Raw genomic sequence first — 17774 nt, forward strand, 5'->3', positions numbered from 1 at the left:
TTCCCATATAGGCCATTATGGAGTATTGAGTAGAGTTCCCTGTGCTATACAGTAGGTCCTTATTAATTATCTATTTTATATACAGTAGTGTGTATATGTCAATCCCAATCTTCCAATTTATCTCCCCCCTTTATCCCCGGTAACCATAAATTTATTTTTTACACCTGTAGAAAATTGTAACTCTATTTCTGTTTTGTAAATAGGTACAAATATCATATGATATTGCTTATATGTAGAATCTGAAAAAAAGGTTACAAATGAACTTTTTCTAGTTCTTATCTATCTTTTATAGGTAGAAAGGTATGAAGTCTGCAGAAACTTTATGACCCTTTAGAGTCACAGTCTGGGGCTTCAATGATCACTGACCTTTGGCTGAAGGTCAATGTAGTGATAAGCATTTTTACCTATCAAGAATGTCAAAAATTTTAGGACATTTTCTATTTTTAGTTATGGGTAAGAACATTGATTGGAAGAAAATGAATCTTCCATGTTTAGGCCATTTCTAGGTAGCTCAGCTAAATAGACATGAAACGTTTTATTTGGGTTTGTAATCACTGGTTAATTGCTGAGAGATTACTTTGATGGATACCCGGTCATTAAATCATCTGCAATAACTAAAAGGAGTTGCAGCCTAGTTATTTTCATGAACTAAATGCCCCAATTCAATCAACTATGTGGCCATGTGAGCAATTCCTTAGCCTACTAATATTTAAGCAGGCCAGGAGAATAGTTATTGTCATTTTAAGTAAAGAATGTGTTAGAATTTAAGAAAAAATACTATTTAAAGTAAAATATTTCTTTACTTTTACATCAGCTCTTCAGAACTGAGCTACCAGCAGCCACGCTAATTGAGAGACTTTCGGAATGTGGGTTGGTGAAGGAGGTGAAGCCAGAACAGGAATGGTGAGTCTGTGTGTAGACAGCCGCCCACACTCTCAAGCCTCACCCACTCTGGGCTGCCTGCATAGATGTCATGAGGTGAGCTTGCAGCTCTAATCTGGAGCAGTCTCAACATTCCCAACACTAGTGATCCGATGTGTGCTAAGGAGTAGCGATCTGACCTACTTTAGGAGAGCAGAGGAAGCATTTGCCCAACACTTGGCAGAGCCCCAGGTCCTCAGCACCCACTGAGCTCACTCCGAAGTTATGCAAAATAAAATTTTGGAAAAGAACTTGGGCTCCCAGTGTTGACATTTTAGGATTTTTAAGATGTTAATCAGCCAGACATATACACACTACTATATATAAAATAGGTAAATGACAAGGACCTACTGTATAGCACAGGGAGCTGTCCTGACTATCTTGTAATAACGTATAATGGAAAAGAATCTGGAAAAGAATACATGTATAATATACATATATGTGTGTGTGAATCACTTTACTATATACTTAAAACTAACACAACATTGTAAATGAACTATACTTCAATTAAAAAAAAAAGTTATATAACCAGAAGGAAAGAAAATCTCATTCTGCCCTTTCATTTTCATTTGGGAAGATAGGTTAAAAAGCCTTGCCCACTATTACCTAGCTAGATTGTGGCAAGGCCATAACTAAACTCCAGGTGTTTTAATTCATCATTGAATATTATTAACGCATTTGAATAAAATGTAACAGTTCCATGTTCCGCATTCAAGGACAAAGGCTCACCTACGATCGAAAGCAATTACATCAGTTTCTGTGAATTGTCTCTTTAAAAGTTCTCTCTGGATTTAAAATTCAAAACAATTCTCAATAATTTCATTATAAATTTGGGACATATAATCTCACATTGTTCCAATATATTCAGGTAAGGCCAACTCTCACATAATATACATGTGAATACTGTATAGACTTATTATTGAAAGAATTGATGCCAAAAAACTGATTAGTTCTGAAAAACTCCTAGGTTTTTGATAGTAGGACTACTTCCCTTCAACACGGCCTCTTTTACGGCCTCTAGAAACTGTGCCCTCCTTGCATACAAGCAAATGTAGAGAAAATAGAGTTCAATTTGGCTATCAAATTCTTGGGTGACTTTATGAGCTCACAACTGTCATTTTGGAAGCAAGAAAGTGACATGCAAGGTCTAGCTCAAAGAGCTACATTTTGAACAAATATGAAATAAGTATAGCTCTTCCACACTGCAGAATTTTAACAATGCCCTCAACACCTGAGCAACCCACAGCTTGTGGAAATTATCATTATAGAGAACAGGGGATCCAAATGTGCCAGTGTGACCTCCAACTTGGAATTGTTTATCTTGAGAGATTTATCTTTAGAAGTTTCTATCAAGGAACGCTGTGATATTTTAAAATGGTTTTTTTGCCATCTCAATACACAAAGGAGGATCTGAAGTACCCTGACACCTTGAAACTAAGAAAATACATCTCCCCTAATGAGCACTATCTATAAATCAGTTAAATATCAAAATTACATAAAAAGGGACAGGTCAAATAGGAGAGAGATTAAGGAAAAGCTAAGAAAAAAGTGAAAAAAGGATCATTACCTATAGATGTACTGTGTGTAAAAATTATAAAAAATTGAATCAATTAAACAAAACAGGACACCCCGACCTCCACACACACACCAGTAACACAAGAGTATAAAAAAAAAGCAAAACTGGGAGTGAATTCCTCTTTGCTATTTGAGTTGCAGGTTAAAGGGCTCTCAAGTGCTGCTTTCCCCCAAGGTTGAATTGAGCTTTATTAAAACAAATCTTTCAGGTTCTATAATCCAAAACCTCAAGTCCAGTGAAGACTGTGCCGTGGAATCTGCCTGAAGGTCCAAGTCAGTGCTCTCGTCAGAATCACTCTATGATCAAATGACCAAAACTTTTGTACAAACGGATGCCCTACTCCTTCTCTCAATATGAATTATCTCACAAGAGACTCAGGGCCATCAGGCAAATGCTCTCTTGGTTTATCTGCCCTCCCAGTTTGTTAGACATGCCTAAAAATATACAATTGTCATCTTGACACCAATCAATATCTCTCAGCTGTACTAATCAACATGTGATGATTCTTTTTTTTAAATATAAATTGTTTTGTCTTAAAATAAAGTTATTAATCTCTCAAATAAGTTGTAGTTAAATTTAAAAAATTTAGATCTTTGGGAAAACATTTTAAAGATTATTGAAAAATAAGACAACAGAATGTACTTATGTTTATGCTGAAGGACAAGGAAAACTACAGGATTTTAAAATAACCACGGCACAATGTTGAGGTTGCTGGTATTATAGAAGGTATAACCTTTGTAGGTGAGTTGGTTTCTAAAAACACAAATATTCATATCTAAACTTATCACCTTATGAAGTTCTAGAAAATTCAAGAATATACGGTACTGGTCCATTAACATCATGATGCTTCTGGGAATTTATCCCTTTCTTCTAGGTTATCCAATTTGTTGGCACGCAATTGTTCATAGTAGTTTCATGTGATCCTTTGTATTTCTGTGGTATCAGTTGTAACGTTGCCTTTTTCTAATTTCTAGTTTTATTTATTTGCGTCCTCTCTCTTTTTTTTCCGTAGTCTAGCTAACAGTTTGTCAATTTTGATTATCTACTCAAAAAGCTAATTCAGTGTTCCATTGAGTTTTTCTATCGTTTTTCTTTCTTTCTTTTTTTTTTTTTTTTGCAGTACGTGGGCCTCTCACTGTTGTGGCCTCTCCCGTTGCGGAGCACAGGCTCCGGATGCGCAGGCTCAGCGGCCATGGCGGGCGCAGCCGTTTCGCCGCATGTGGGATTCTCCCAGACCGGGGCACGAACCCGTGTCCCCTGCATCTGCAGGCGGACTCTCAACCACTGCACTACCAGGGAAGCCCCTATCGTTTTTCTTGTTACAGTTTTATGATAACGTATCTTGGAGAAAGTCATTTTGAATTGATATTTTGGGGCAAGCTATTAGCTTCACGAACTTGGATGTCCAAATTGCTCCCCAGATTTGGGAATTTCTCCTTCTCCCTCTGGGACTCTAGTGATGTGTACATTGTTTCCATTAATTTATCCTGTAAGTCCTATAGACTCTCTTTGTTCCTTTTCTTTATCTTTTGTTTTCTGTTCCTCTGACAATAATTTCAATTGATCTGTCTTCGTGCTCATTGACTCATTGTTTTGTTTGTTTCAGTCTGCCTTTGAAATTCTCTATTATTCAGTACCAGTCATTGTATTCTTCAGCTCCAAAATTTCTGTTTGGTTCTTTATATGTTTTCTATCTCTTTGTTGAACTTCCCATCTTGTTCTTGTATTTTCCTGATACCATGAAATTGTTTATTTGTGTTCTCCTGTACCTGAGTATCTTTAGAACAATTGTTTATAATTCTTTGTTGAACAATTCCTGGTTCTCCATTTCTCTGGGGCCAGTTCCTGTAGGTTTACTGTATTCCTCATCCTTCGTGATCCTTGTGTAGGTGTCTGTATTTGGAGACACAGTCATCTCTTCCAGACTTTATGGTCTGACTGTGGTAAAGGAAGACTTTTACCTGTGGATGGGGCATGCTGAAGTGTGCTATGGCCTCAGGTCTAGTTATGCAGGGCACCAAGTGCAGGAGTGTGTGGTGGCACCGGGGAGTGACGTCTCGTGGGCTCAGATTGCTGGGATCCACAGCGTCGACAGCTGTGTGGTCCTTGGTGAGTGCTACAGGGCTCACAGTGACTGCAAGTGTTCTTGGGACCCTCAGTAGTGCCTTCAGGTCCAGCAGCTAGGGATCGGGCACCGATTGCAGACACACCCATCATGGTGGGGACTGGGGAGAGAGAAAGAACCAGCCCAACTGTGCGCACACTGGCTCTTGTGGAGTCATGGCCCTCTGTGCTTTGATCTGACTTTTGTAAGGTAAGCCAGAGTGTCTTCATCAGCTAGTGAAACTATGAAACCTCTGATGTAGAAAGCAGCAATCGTATCCCCCACAGACTGGTCCAGGTGTGAATCCTGACTCCGCCCCTTCCTGGCCCTGTGAGTTTTGTTAAACCACTTAACCTCTCAGAGTCTCAGTAAAAATGAGGTGTTATCAGGATAAATGGGAAAATGTATGCAAATGGAATAAGCACATAGTGGGTGCTTAAAGAACTGTCTTTCCTTTCCCTTTATCTTTTCTTCTTAAAGGGTCCTGTGATATGGACACAAGCTTGGTGGCTTAAGTTTTCAGATTTAGGTCTAAACCAGGATTAAGTCATAGTTTGTTAGAGCCCAAATCATACACTTCTGAAATCATTTAGTTCAACTTTACCACTTTTCTTAAAAAATTACATAGCATGTAGAATACATATTTGGGGTGAAACTTCAAACACTATGAAACACATAGAATGAGATGTACCTCCTACTTTTCTTCTTGGAATTAATTCCCATTGATAGTGTGATGTGTGTCCTTTATGACACTTTTTATAAGTTTACATATATACATAATTATGCATACTGATACATATAACATTATTTACATAAATATGCATATATTTATATATTTATATACAGCTTTGAAAGTCTCTTTCATATAAAAAGTCCTTTCCATTTCAATATTTTAAACTATCTCATTCTATGTAACTACTGCATAAAGCCACATTGTATGTATCAAGATATGATGATGGATCAAATATTCCTTGTTGATGGCTTTTAGCTTGTTTGCAATGTTTCGTTATTACGAATAATACCATAGCAACTACCCTTGTATGTATATATATATATATATATATATAGTGAGCACATATGAGAGTATTTTTATAGAAAAGATTTATAGATGTAAATCTATACTGTAAAGTATGCCATCTACATTTTCATAGCTACTGCTAAGTTGCCTCCAAAAGACCAAACGAATGTAAGTTCTCCTAATAGGGCATGAACATGATTGTTTCTCCACATCTCCCTTCATCAATTCTGCGCTTCATAAATCTTTCTAATTTTGCCAATATGATGGGATCAAGACATCTCATTGTAATTTTAGTTTGCATTTTCTTAAGTTATAATGAAATTGAGACTTTTAAAATATTTTGGCTCTTTGATTTTCTTTTATGAATTGCCTTTGCAAATTATTAGCTTGTTTTCTCTGTGTTTTTAAAAAAACTGGTCTGGGCTTTTAATTTTTTATGAATATTGATCACGGTTTGTTATACATATTGCCAATATTTTCTCTTTTAAACTTTTTGATTGTGGTGCCTTTCTTTAGTTATTACTTCATCATACGGAAGTGTTAAAATGTTATGAGTTAAGTCTCTTGAGGTTTTCACTTTGGGTTTCTGGATTTTCTGAGTTTTAAGACAGTTTTTCTCTACTCCAAGGTTATACAAATATAGTTTATATTCTTTTCAATATTTCTACAATATTTTTCATTTAGAACTCTGGACCATTTGAAATTTATTTTTAGTATGGGTAGGTATTGAATCTGAGTTATTTTTTATAAGTAGTTATTTAATTTTACCAGGATCACTTACTATATAGTCTTTTCTGATTCCACTGCTATGAAAGCCACCTTTACACTTTCATCTTATATTACAAAATCCTGAAGCCTCTGAGCTTACAAGATTTTCCTAGAGCAATTCTTCTCAGCTGGGAGTGAGTTCATCTCCCAGGGGAGTCTCGGCAATGCGTGGAGACATTTTTGGATGTCATCACTATAGGAATGTTACTGGCATCTAGTGTTAGAGGCCAGGGATGCTGCTAAGCATCCTACAGTGCACAGGATGGACTGCAAATCAAAGAATTTCCCAACCCCAAATGTCAGTAATGCTGAGGTTGAGAAACCTTGGCCTAGAGTCATCACAGTATATGAATATAAATCTGAAAAATAATTCTACTTAGAAAAGGTATGTGAACATATTTTTTAAATCAGTATTTAAAATTATTGCTTTTTTTGTGTCCGTCGACAAATCCTCTTAGAGTTGCTTTGCATATGAGCTTGTTTTCATGATTTAGAAGCTGTCTGTTTTGCAGTTGAGAAAAAAATGTGACCTCTCCTCATTGTCTTTTCTCCGCGATGCTCTTTAGTCTCATAACTAAAATATTTTATGCTCACCAACTGTAGAACACAGTGTTTTATCTTCTGGATGACAGATACATATATCAACTGTGTGTTCATTTCAAAGCACTGGCTTTTACTGGACCAGGTGAGGGAGAAGTTTTCAGACTTGATTTTACCTCTCATATGCAAGAAAATCAGACTGAGAACCATCTGATTGATGATGCTGACTTCAGTTCCCACCCTAAAGCAACCGAAGCAGGGTCTCTACTTATATTGTCACCCTTTGAGATTTTGAAAATTTTGATGTAGGCAGTAGAGAAATGGCTGGAATTATTTTAGTCCAGGGGTACTTGAAAGATGAGTCAGGCTTGGGTGGATCCAAATTTAAGGTCTGGGGTCAGACAGAGAGTAGCATGAAGCACTATAGATCCTTACGAAGGGAGAGGGGAGCTAAACCATAGAAAGGGTCATGCAAAGGCACTAAAGTGGCAGGCACTGGAATTTCCCTGGCTGCTGGGGTGTGGAAGTACTTGGTGTTCAACTCTGCTTTCATCTGCCCTGATTTTTAAAGTAATCACATTTATAGGAATACAGCACAATGAGATTAACAAACACCTAACAGATCAACTAGTTTATTTCACGGATAAAACAGGCCCAGGAGAGGGAAACAACTTTCCCAAATGTGTAAGACCAGCTTCAGCATGATGGAAGCTAAGGAAAGGAAGCGGCACGGGGAGTAAAAACAGAGAGAAGGTCTCGAGAGGAAACAGGATAAATAAAGGCCCCTTCTATCACCTCACTAGCATTCATGGGATGTCCTAGCAACAGCCACTGTCCCCCTGTAAAGTCATTAGATGTAAGTGTCTCTGTATTCAGAGGTTGCCTCTCCTTTCTATGCATTCTTTCTTTTTTTTTTTATTGGAGTATAATTGCTTTACAGTGTTGTGTTAGTTTTTGCTGTACACTGAGGTGAATGAGCTATATGTATACATATATCCCCTCCCTCTTGGACCTCCCTCCCTGCATCCCCCCACCCCACCCATCTAGATCATCACAGAGCTGAGCTCCCTATGCTATACAGCATGTTCCCACTAGCTATCTATTTTACACATGGTAGTGTATATATGTCACTCCTAATCTCCCAATTTATCCCACCCTCCCCTTCCCACACTGAGTTTGCATGTCCGTTCTCTATGTCTGCATCTTTATTTCTGCCCTACAGATAGGTTCTTCTGTACCATTTTTCTAGATTCCACATATATGCGTTAATATACGATGCTTATTTTTCTCTTTGAGTTACTTCACTCTGTATGACAGACTCTAGGTCCATCCACATCTCTACAAATGACCCAATTTCACTCCTTTTATGGCTGAGTAATATCTCATTGTATATATACACCACATTTTCTTTATCCATTCATCTGTCGATGGACATTTAGGTTGCTTCCATATCCTGGCTATTGTAAATAGTGCTGCAATGAACATTGGGGTACATGTGTATTTTTGAATCATGGTTTTCTCAGAGTATATACGCAGTAGTGGGATTGCTGGGTCATATGGTAGTTCTATTTTTAGTTTTTAAAGGAACCTCCATACTGTTCTCCATAGTGGCTGTATCAATTTACATTCCCACCAGCAGTGCAAGAGCATTCTTGATTTTGAGACTCTCTTTGTTCCCAGAACATAGCAGCTGATCGCCTACCTCACTCTGTTACTAACATGTTGTATGATTTCCAAAGATTCTCCCCAAGGGCTCCTGCCCTGAAATGTTTATTTGATTGTCTGTGATGTTTCTAGTATATCTTTCCAACAGGGAATATGCAGCCGATAATTAATCACATTGATACAGACCAAATAAAATAGATCAAAACAAACAATGAAAATTCTAGAAACTTTACAATTTTAAAACAATGCCCTTAAAGATATAGAAGAAAAACAATTTTTTCCTGCTCTTTAAAACCTATAATATACCTAATAAAGGATGGTACAATTGAGGATTATAAAAGACTCTAGCTGTCATGGAGTTTCTTTAAAATTTTTTTCCCAGGGTCATTAAAGGGGTAAGTGTGAGAATGTGTAGGTTTAGTTATGTAGCCTGGAAATACCAACTGAGGCCTCAATTCACAGGGACACCTAGCAGGCAGTCCCACCTGGAAGGGACAATTAACTGTAGTGGAATCCGACAGACCTGAGTCCAAATCCCAACTCTGCTTCTCACCAGCTGTGGACCCTTGGACAATTTCCTGATTTTCTCTCTTCTTACCTATAAGTTAATAATAATAACACCTTCTTGCAGCATTGTTGTAAAGCTTAAGTGAAATATATGTGAGGTGCACAGAGTGACGTCTGGCATCCAGAAGCTACCTAATATGTTGCTGTTATTTATTGTTGTCCTTATTATTGGGGTTCTGTTCAATTTGGCTTGAGGTGGAGAAGACTGAAAAGAAGGCTTACTTGGAAATTTTCTACCTCATATTTTAATGGATATGGAACCTGGAATGGGTGATCCCGACAACAGACCATGCTCTTGAGTGGATAAAGTTTGCCATGTGACGTCTAGGCGAAGCTGCCTGGATGGGCTAGGCTGCTGTGGATGCCATGGGCTTTCCCTTGACAGCACCCAGCAAGTGAGGAATTTGGAAGTTCTCCAACTGATAATTTGTGTACACAGCTAAAGCGGAAATTTACTTTGTCTACACAATTTGATTGTCTGTATTGATTAAATCATCAAATCTATTATTGGTTGAGTGTGTACCTTCCACAAGACTTTTCTGAAATAGGCAATGGCCTTGAAAAGACCTTCCACATTTTGCCATAATGGGGATTGTCCACCTGCTATACCTTTCTGTAACCTGAAAACACTGATTCTAGAGGTGTTTATAAATTCATCTAAATACGCTTAAAAATTTTCCTCACTTATCTTTTTCCCCTTTAAGAAGTCACTCCATTTCCAGAGCATCTCTTCTTTCTCCAGTAGATGGTCAAGTCAAGAAACAGGCAAGCATATTCCCTTGCTTATCATATAAAATATGAAATATTCTTCTTACTCTCTTCTCCCAAAAGGTTATCACTTATTTTCCTCTCTTTTATTTACTCAGACATGCATTTAATTCTCTTTAAAAAAACCTTCTTTTTCAATGTTAATTTTTATAACTCTCTGATGGGAAATTTGGCAATATGTATAAAAAATTTAAGTATTCTTGATTCAGAAATTTATTTCTAAGGACCATCAACAGTGAACAAAAATATTTATAAGGAAGAGGGTGAAAAGTTGGAAACAGCATAAATAGCCATGTGAATGAAATGGTTACAGAAATTCTACTTGATCCTTACAACACAATACTGTTCCGTCATTACAAAAATATTGTAGACGTGTATTATAGCTAATACAAAAGTATTCATAATATGTTTTAATGGGGAAAATGAAGGCTACTACATAGTATTTATTGAATATTTTTTAAGTTATAAGCAGACATGAGTAGAAATGAGACCAGAGAAAAATCTATCAAAATACTAATCAAGTAGTTTTCTCTGGGGGCTGAAGTTACTGGTTAGTTATTATTTTCTTTGTTAGCTTTTCTCTATGTTTAAAAATGTCTGTAATAAACAATTTTACTTTCACAATGGTACAAAAACACAGTAAGTGTTGTTTTTTTTTTTAACTTGAGAAAATATTCCCAAGCCTGTTTTAATCTAAGAGAAAGGCAGTGTAATTTAGGAGCAGAAAGAACTCTAGCTAGACCTATGTCATTACAGAGTCCATTCACTGAAGGAAGGCTGATTCAGGAATGCTGTCTGCTCAGGCTCAGGTGCTACAGTAAAAAGGGAGGCCAAAGCAGAGGAGGAAGCAGGACACCGACCACACAGAGCTTCCCCTATAATCAGCTACCATTTTAGTAACCAGCTTCACTGCCTCAGGCCTAAATTCTTCTACAGTTGCTTTAATCTGTGACTACCATTTTCCCTGATGCCCTAGTGGAGTTCATTATGCAGTGCTTCCCAAGTGTAGGTATACACCGCTGGGGCTATGGAAGATTTTAACTGGTACATGTGCATGGTATTAAATAATGTTGAATCACATGATGTGAGAGTTAGTCTCTATATTAGTTTTCTGCTGCTGCTGTAACAAATGACCACAAACCTAGTGGCTCACAATCACATAAGTTTATTCTCTTACAGTTCTGAAGGTTAGAAATCTAAGATCAGGAGGTTGATAGGGCTGCATTCTTCCTGGAGACTTCAGGGGAAAATCTGTTTCCTTACCTTTTCTGGCTTCTAGAGGCTGCCTGCATTCCATGGCTCCTAGTGTATCATGCCAACTTCTGGTTGTTCCATTGTCATATTTCCTTTTTCTAACTTTGACCTTCTTGTCTCCCTCTTATAAGGACCTTTGTGATGACATTGGACACATGCAGATAACCCAGAATAAACTCCCCACCTCGAGTACCCTAACTTAATCACGTCTGTAAAGTCTCTCTTGCCATGTAAGGTAACATATTCACAGGTTTCTGGGATTAGGACATGGGCATCTTTGCGGGAGGCATTATTCATCCTACCATAGTCTTCCTCTCAAATTTATTTCAATCTTTTGAGTGCATCAAGAAGAAAGTCTAACTTTGGTTTATGTCTTTGTTTCTAGCACTCGCTAATCTCTCTTTCAAACAAAGAGCACATATTTAACAAAAAGAAGGCAGTTCTGAAACTCAAGTGTCCTGACTAGTCATCTAATTTATTATTAATTATCTCCTTTTTATTGTTTTTATGTTTATGGTTATCCTCAAATTTTGGCAAATAATACTTTTTCCTCCCATTTTCAGTAACTGTAGAAAGTTTCTTTTAAAAAGTTATTTAATTAAATAGGCAAATTGATTTTGAGACTTTTAAATAAGCAGTATTATAGGTGGCATACAGATGGGGCAAACATTGTGAATGAGGAATGTGAATGACTAAAGTTTGGGAAATATTGCCTTAGTAGAACACCACCCTACTTAAAATTAGGGAGGAATCAGGGAATCCAGGGATGACTCTGTCCCTCACTTTGTCTTGCATAAGGCCTCCTCTGGTGAACTGACAAAATTTCCTTTCTGCCTCTGTTGACAGTTGGTTCTGTAGATGGTAGAGGGTGAGTCAGCAAGACAGGGAAAAAAACCTTCCTTCTCATTCATGAAGAATGCAAATCAACAACGGAAAATCTGTGGGATATCATGCATTGGGCATCGGATCAGTGCAAATCTCCTTGCAAGTCTTTCTGAGGGGTAAAGGAAAGTCCCTGCATGCAGGCGGTCTCGCTCTGGTCGATGATTATAAATCAGGGCAACGTAAGGTAGGAAAGGGCCAGGTCCATAAGACAAGGAGCAATAAAGAACTACAGAGTTTAGACAGGGAGATGACCCCTTCAGCTTGAAGGTAGAGGGGATGGGTGAAAATGGAATAGAGAGAGAATGGGGAGGATCAAGGAACTCTTCATCATGAAGACAGTTTTTCTTCAGGGACTTTACCAGGAATTTCCCCAGGAGGCATTTAAGGTGGCGGCTTCATCATTGCCAACACTTTAGGTTTTCCCTTGATGTCATCCTCAGTATTAGAAAAGTTTCCTGAGTACCTTGCCAGACTTGCTCATAATGTGCTGATACAAAACTAGAGTTTAATTTCCTCTTTGTTAAAATCATAAGATATCTTAGATTATGGGTCTTCTGTTATTAAAAGCTTATAAAAGTTTTTTCTTTGCCTTTTATGTAATCTGTCTAAGAAGCAAAGATTCTATGTCTTATTAAATATTTCCTGTACTTCACACTGTCGTTATCAGATCTTTGCTTACTTAGAAAAACTGTCTTTTCAGTAAAAGAATAGTTTTTTAAGAACTTGTGATTTTCTGTATTTGCCTTTCAAACCTTAAATAACTGGATATACGGATACACATTACACCAATGTCACGCCCCCCAAATCTATTTAAAGAAATTACCTAGTATTAAACAATTTTAATAACATTTGCATTTCCTAATTTTCCATCATACATGTATATTATTTTTATAGTATGAATAGTATTGTTTCATTATAACTATAAACGTAAAACTTATCACCACATAGCCTTATGATAAGTCTTGTACAGTATGTAGTTCGTAATTTCCCCTTTGCTCCACCCCAATGCTGATTTGCTGACTTCTGTTTCCAATGTGCAGAGCTTCTGCATCCCACACTGTTGATGACACGCTTTGACAGTCTGGGACCAGGTATTCATTACCTATAGCAGAGTTTCCAGGAATCTTTTCTTGGGGGAGGAGGAAGTGGCAGCGTGTGGAAGGTATTTTTTTTTTTTTAAGTGCTAATTTTGATGAAGCTTACTGAGGATGCAAATAAATTAACTTTCTCAGCTCAGTTGACTGGTTTGGTTAGGAGAGCAGTTGGCACACAAAAAAATTATTGGTGCTTTTATTTATACTTTATATAATGTTTTTAATGATTGCACAATATTGTTTTCATTATTATTTGGATTTGGATTGGCTCTGTGGGAGATGTGATGATGCTGATGAAATTTTTGTTTCTTTTATTTTAAAAGTGACTGAAGTTCTGATGGGACTAAAACCCTGTCACACCTTGACACTGGCTACGGAAAGTATTTCTTAACCTATCAAGAATACCAGCAATCTGTTTTCACTCTACCCCAAAGCACTTAAATCACATTAGAACTCTAAAACGTAATAAGAACCACATCAATATCTTGTAATCTCTAAATGTCAGATTAAAATATGAGTGGAGAATGGTGTAGTAAGTCAATGGAAGCTTTTAGAGAACTGACATTTCCCCCTAGGTCCGTATACATGTTAGAGATGGTATCAGCACAGAATTCAGCTTTGGGTGAGACTAGGAATTAATTCAAATTAATGAATCCTAATTGAGTGCTTTCTGTTTTCAAGTCCCCTTGCTGAAAGCAATGAAAAGTTAAAACATAAAGCTAAAACTTGGAAACAACTCAGAGGTACTCCAGTGGGTGAATGGTTAAATAAACGATAGCCGGTCCATACTGTGATATTACTCAGCAATAAAAAGGAACAAACATACAGGTTAACAATTCGGATGGATCTCAAAGGCATTGCTTTGAGAGAAAAAGCCAACATCAAGAGGTCACATATTGCATGATTCCATTTATACAACAATATAGAGATGGAGAACAGATTAGTGGTTGCCAGGGGTTAGGTTCAAGGAGGGATGGGGGGTGATGGGAGTGGTTGTTGACTATAAATGGATAGCATGAGGGAAATTTTTGTGGTAATGGACAGTTCTACGTCTTAATTGCAATAGTGGTTACACAGCCTACACATAAGATTACACTGAACTGTACACACACGTGCTCGCACGCACACGTGCACACGAGTGCATATAAAACTGGTGAAATCTGAATAGACTCTGGATTGTATCAAGGTCAAATTCATGGCTTTGAGGGTATGCTATAGTTATGTAAGATATTACCTTTGGGGGAAACAGTGAAGAGTGCGTGGCACCTCTCTATACTAATTTTGCAATTTCCCATCAATCTACATCATTTCAAAATAAAAAGTTTTTAAAAAGTTAAAAGATAAGAAAGACGTCACTCGTGTCCTCTTCCTGAAATTTATTAGGAAGATAGATTTACACAAAACTCTTACATGAGATAATTCTGGAGCATAACAAAAAAGACTTATTAAGAGGCACTATTAATTTTGGAGCATGAGGCTCAGGAAAAACTTTTCAGATATGGTGGTGTTTTGGCCAGACCTTGGAAGATGTGGGTAAGCTTCCCATGGGAGGAGAATGGGGAAGTGGTTGGAGCTGAGCAAGGCCCTTGATGGTCAATATCTTCCTAGCTTTTGGATTAATGAGTCTCAGAAAGCCATTATTTTAGTCTGGTTTCACCTCTCTGAAACTGATTACACTTCCTGAAAGAAATTCACCAAAGACTTTACATTTGACATGAATTTGCATTGATTGAAATTAATGTTATCACTTACCTGTTCCATTAAAAAATATCAGTGAGATGTTTAAGCTTGGGAAACTATAGTAATATAATGAGCCTTTTACGGGGTTGTGAGCATGAGTTTCTTGCTTTGCATAAATGCAAGGTTAAGACAAAAAGGAGAACCATTGCCAAAATTTCCATAAATTTGTATGACAAAGTCTGTAGCCAAATTCCTCATCCGTAGTGGATTGCTAGACTCTGTGCCTACCTGTAAGGATACTGATATTTCGGATAAAATAATGAAAATGTGTTATAATTGACTTGCCTGGAAATCTTACACTCATCTCAATTTTTTACCAGCTTTATTGAGATACAGTTGACATTTAACATTGTGTAAGTTTAAGGTATACATTGTGATGATTTGATATGCCTATATATTGTGAAATATTTACCACAAATAAGGTTAGCTAACACATCCTTCACCTCACATAATTACCATTTTGTTGCTACAGTGAGAACATTAAAGCTCTGCTCTCATATCAACTTTCAAGTGCACAACACAGTGTTGTTAACGATAGTCACCATCCACGCTGTACATTAGATCCTCAGAACTTGTTCATCTTATAATTGAAAGTTTGTACCCTTTGATCAACATCTCCCCATTCCTGCCACCCCTCAGCCCCTGGCAACCACCATTCTACTCTCTGTTTCTACGGGTTTGATGTTTTTAGATTTCACACATAAGTGAGGTCATACAGTATTTGTCTTTCTCAGTCTGACTTATTTCACTTAGTATAGCGTCCTCAAGGTCCATCCATGTCGTCACAAATGGCAGGATTTCCAAAAAGGCTGTATATTATTCCATTGTATATACATATATGCACATATATGTATGTATGTGTGTATATATGCATACATACATATATCACGTTCTCATTACCTAAGTGTCATAGTCAATAGACACTTAGGTTGTTTCAGGTCTTGGCTATTGCAAAGAATGCTGCAATGAACGTGAGTGTACAGATATTCCTTCAAGGTAGTGATTTCATTTTCTTTGCATACTTACCCAGAAGTAGGATTGCTAGATCATATGGTACTTCTATCCACTCATCTCAATTTGAAAGTTAGAGTTTGCAAAACAAAAAATTTAAAAAGAAAAAACCATTTTCCCATCTCCTGCCTTAATTTTCCAAGTAATTTTAGTCTAGAGTAATGCAAGTATGACCTCTATGGTGTTCCATATACCATTTGAGCCCAGTTGTACAAGTATATGCTGTAGTGTGGGTTCGGGGATGTCAGACTTCCTGGGTTAAAACCATGACTCCTTCACTTACACAATCTTAGGCAAATTGACTTTTATGCCTCAGTTTTCTTTGTGTCTCAGTTTTCTCATCTGTAAAGACGACCATACCATAGTACTGTCTCATGGGGTTATAAGTTTTAAAAGAGATATTTTAGGTAGAACTCTTAACCAAGAGTAAACTCTCACTCTGACCTATAATCGTCAATATACTTGCTATCATATGCAGAGCTAAAGTATAAAATATGTAAAAAAGCAGTAGTATTGGTAAGAGTGGGGCATTCTTCTATAGTTCTCAGCTTATTGATTTAAAGTAGAAAAGCTTAAATTAAAAAAAATTTTTTATAGAAATATATATAAGAGGAAAAATGCACACATTATAAATATAAAGCTTAATAATTTTTTATTGTGGTGAGAACATTTAACATGAAATTTACCCTCCTAACATGTTTTTTAAGTATACAATACAGTATTCTTACCCATAGGCACAATGTACAGCGGCTCTCTACACTTATTCATATGGCAAACTGCAACTTTATACCTGTGATTAATAACTCCCCATTGCCCCCTACCCCCAGCTCCTGGCAATCACCATTCTGGTCTCAGCATCTATGAGTTTAACTATTTTAGCTACCTCATGTATGTGGAATCATGCAGTAGCTGTCTTTCTGTGACTGCCTTATTTCACTTAGCATAAAGCCCTCATGTTTCATCAATGTTATTGAATATGACAGGATTTCCTTCTTTTTGAAAGCTGAATAAAATTCCATAGTGAGATATCTATATCTACGTCTATATCTATGTCTAGATCTATGTTTATATCTATCTATCAATCACATTTTTTAATCCTTTCATCTGTCGATGGACATTTAGTTTGCTTCTCTACATTGGCTATTGTGAATAGTGCTGCATTGAACATGAGAGAACTGATACCTCTTTGATATCCTGATTTCATTTCTTCTGGATAAATGCCCAGAAGTGGGATTGCTGGATTATAAAGTAGTTCTATTTTTAACTTTCCGAGGAACCTCCATACTGCTTTCTATAGAGACTGCACCATTTTGTATTCCCACTAACAATGTACAAGGGTTCCAATTTCTCCACTTCTTTGTCAACACTGGTTGCCTTTTGTTTTAATGGTAATAGCCACCCTAACAGCTATGATTTGCGATTTCATGTCAACCAACGAAGTTAAAAAATATTTTCATCCAAAATTAAAATTCTACATGCTCTTTGAACCAGAATTACTGGTTCAAAGATAATTTATCCTCTAGGTATAAATGATATTTGTTTAAAGTATAAACTGATGTTTGTACAATATTTTCTACAACACTGTGTGTAATTACAAAAAATCCTAATTCATCTTAATCTCTGTTAATAATGAATTTCCATGTAACCTTTAATAGTGTTCCATATGAACTGATGGGGAATGATCTCCAAGATATACTAAGCGATCAAAGCAAGACATGGAAAAGTATGAATAGTACGGTACATATAGGAGAAAAAACTAAATGGGTATCTGTGGACCCATCAGAATATGCATGGCATAGTCTGTAGAAGGATACACAAAATATTGGTAAGAGTTATGTGTCTTTGAAGTGGAGAGTGTATGAC

This window comes from Phocoena phocoena, chromosome 16, assembly GCF_963924675.1.
Source record: "Phocoena phocoena chromosome 16, mPhoPho1.1, whole genome shotgun sequence".
Taxonomy (NCBI): Eukaryota; Metazoa; Chordata; class Mammalia; order Artiodactyla; family Phocoenidae; genus Phocoena; species Phocoena phocoena.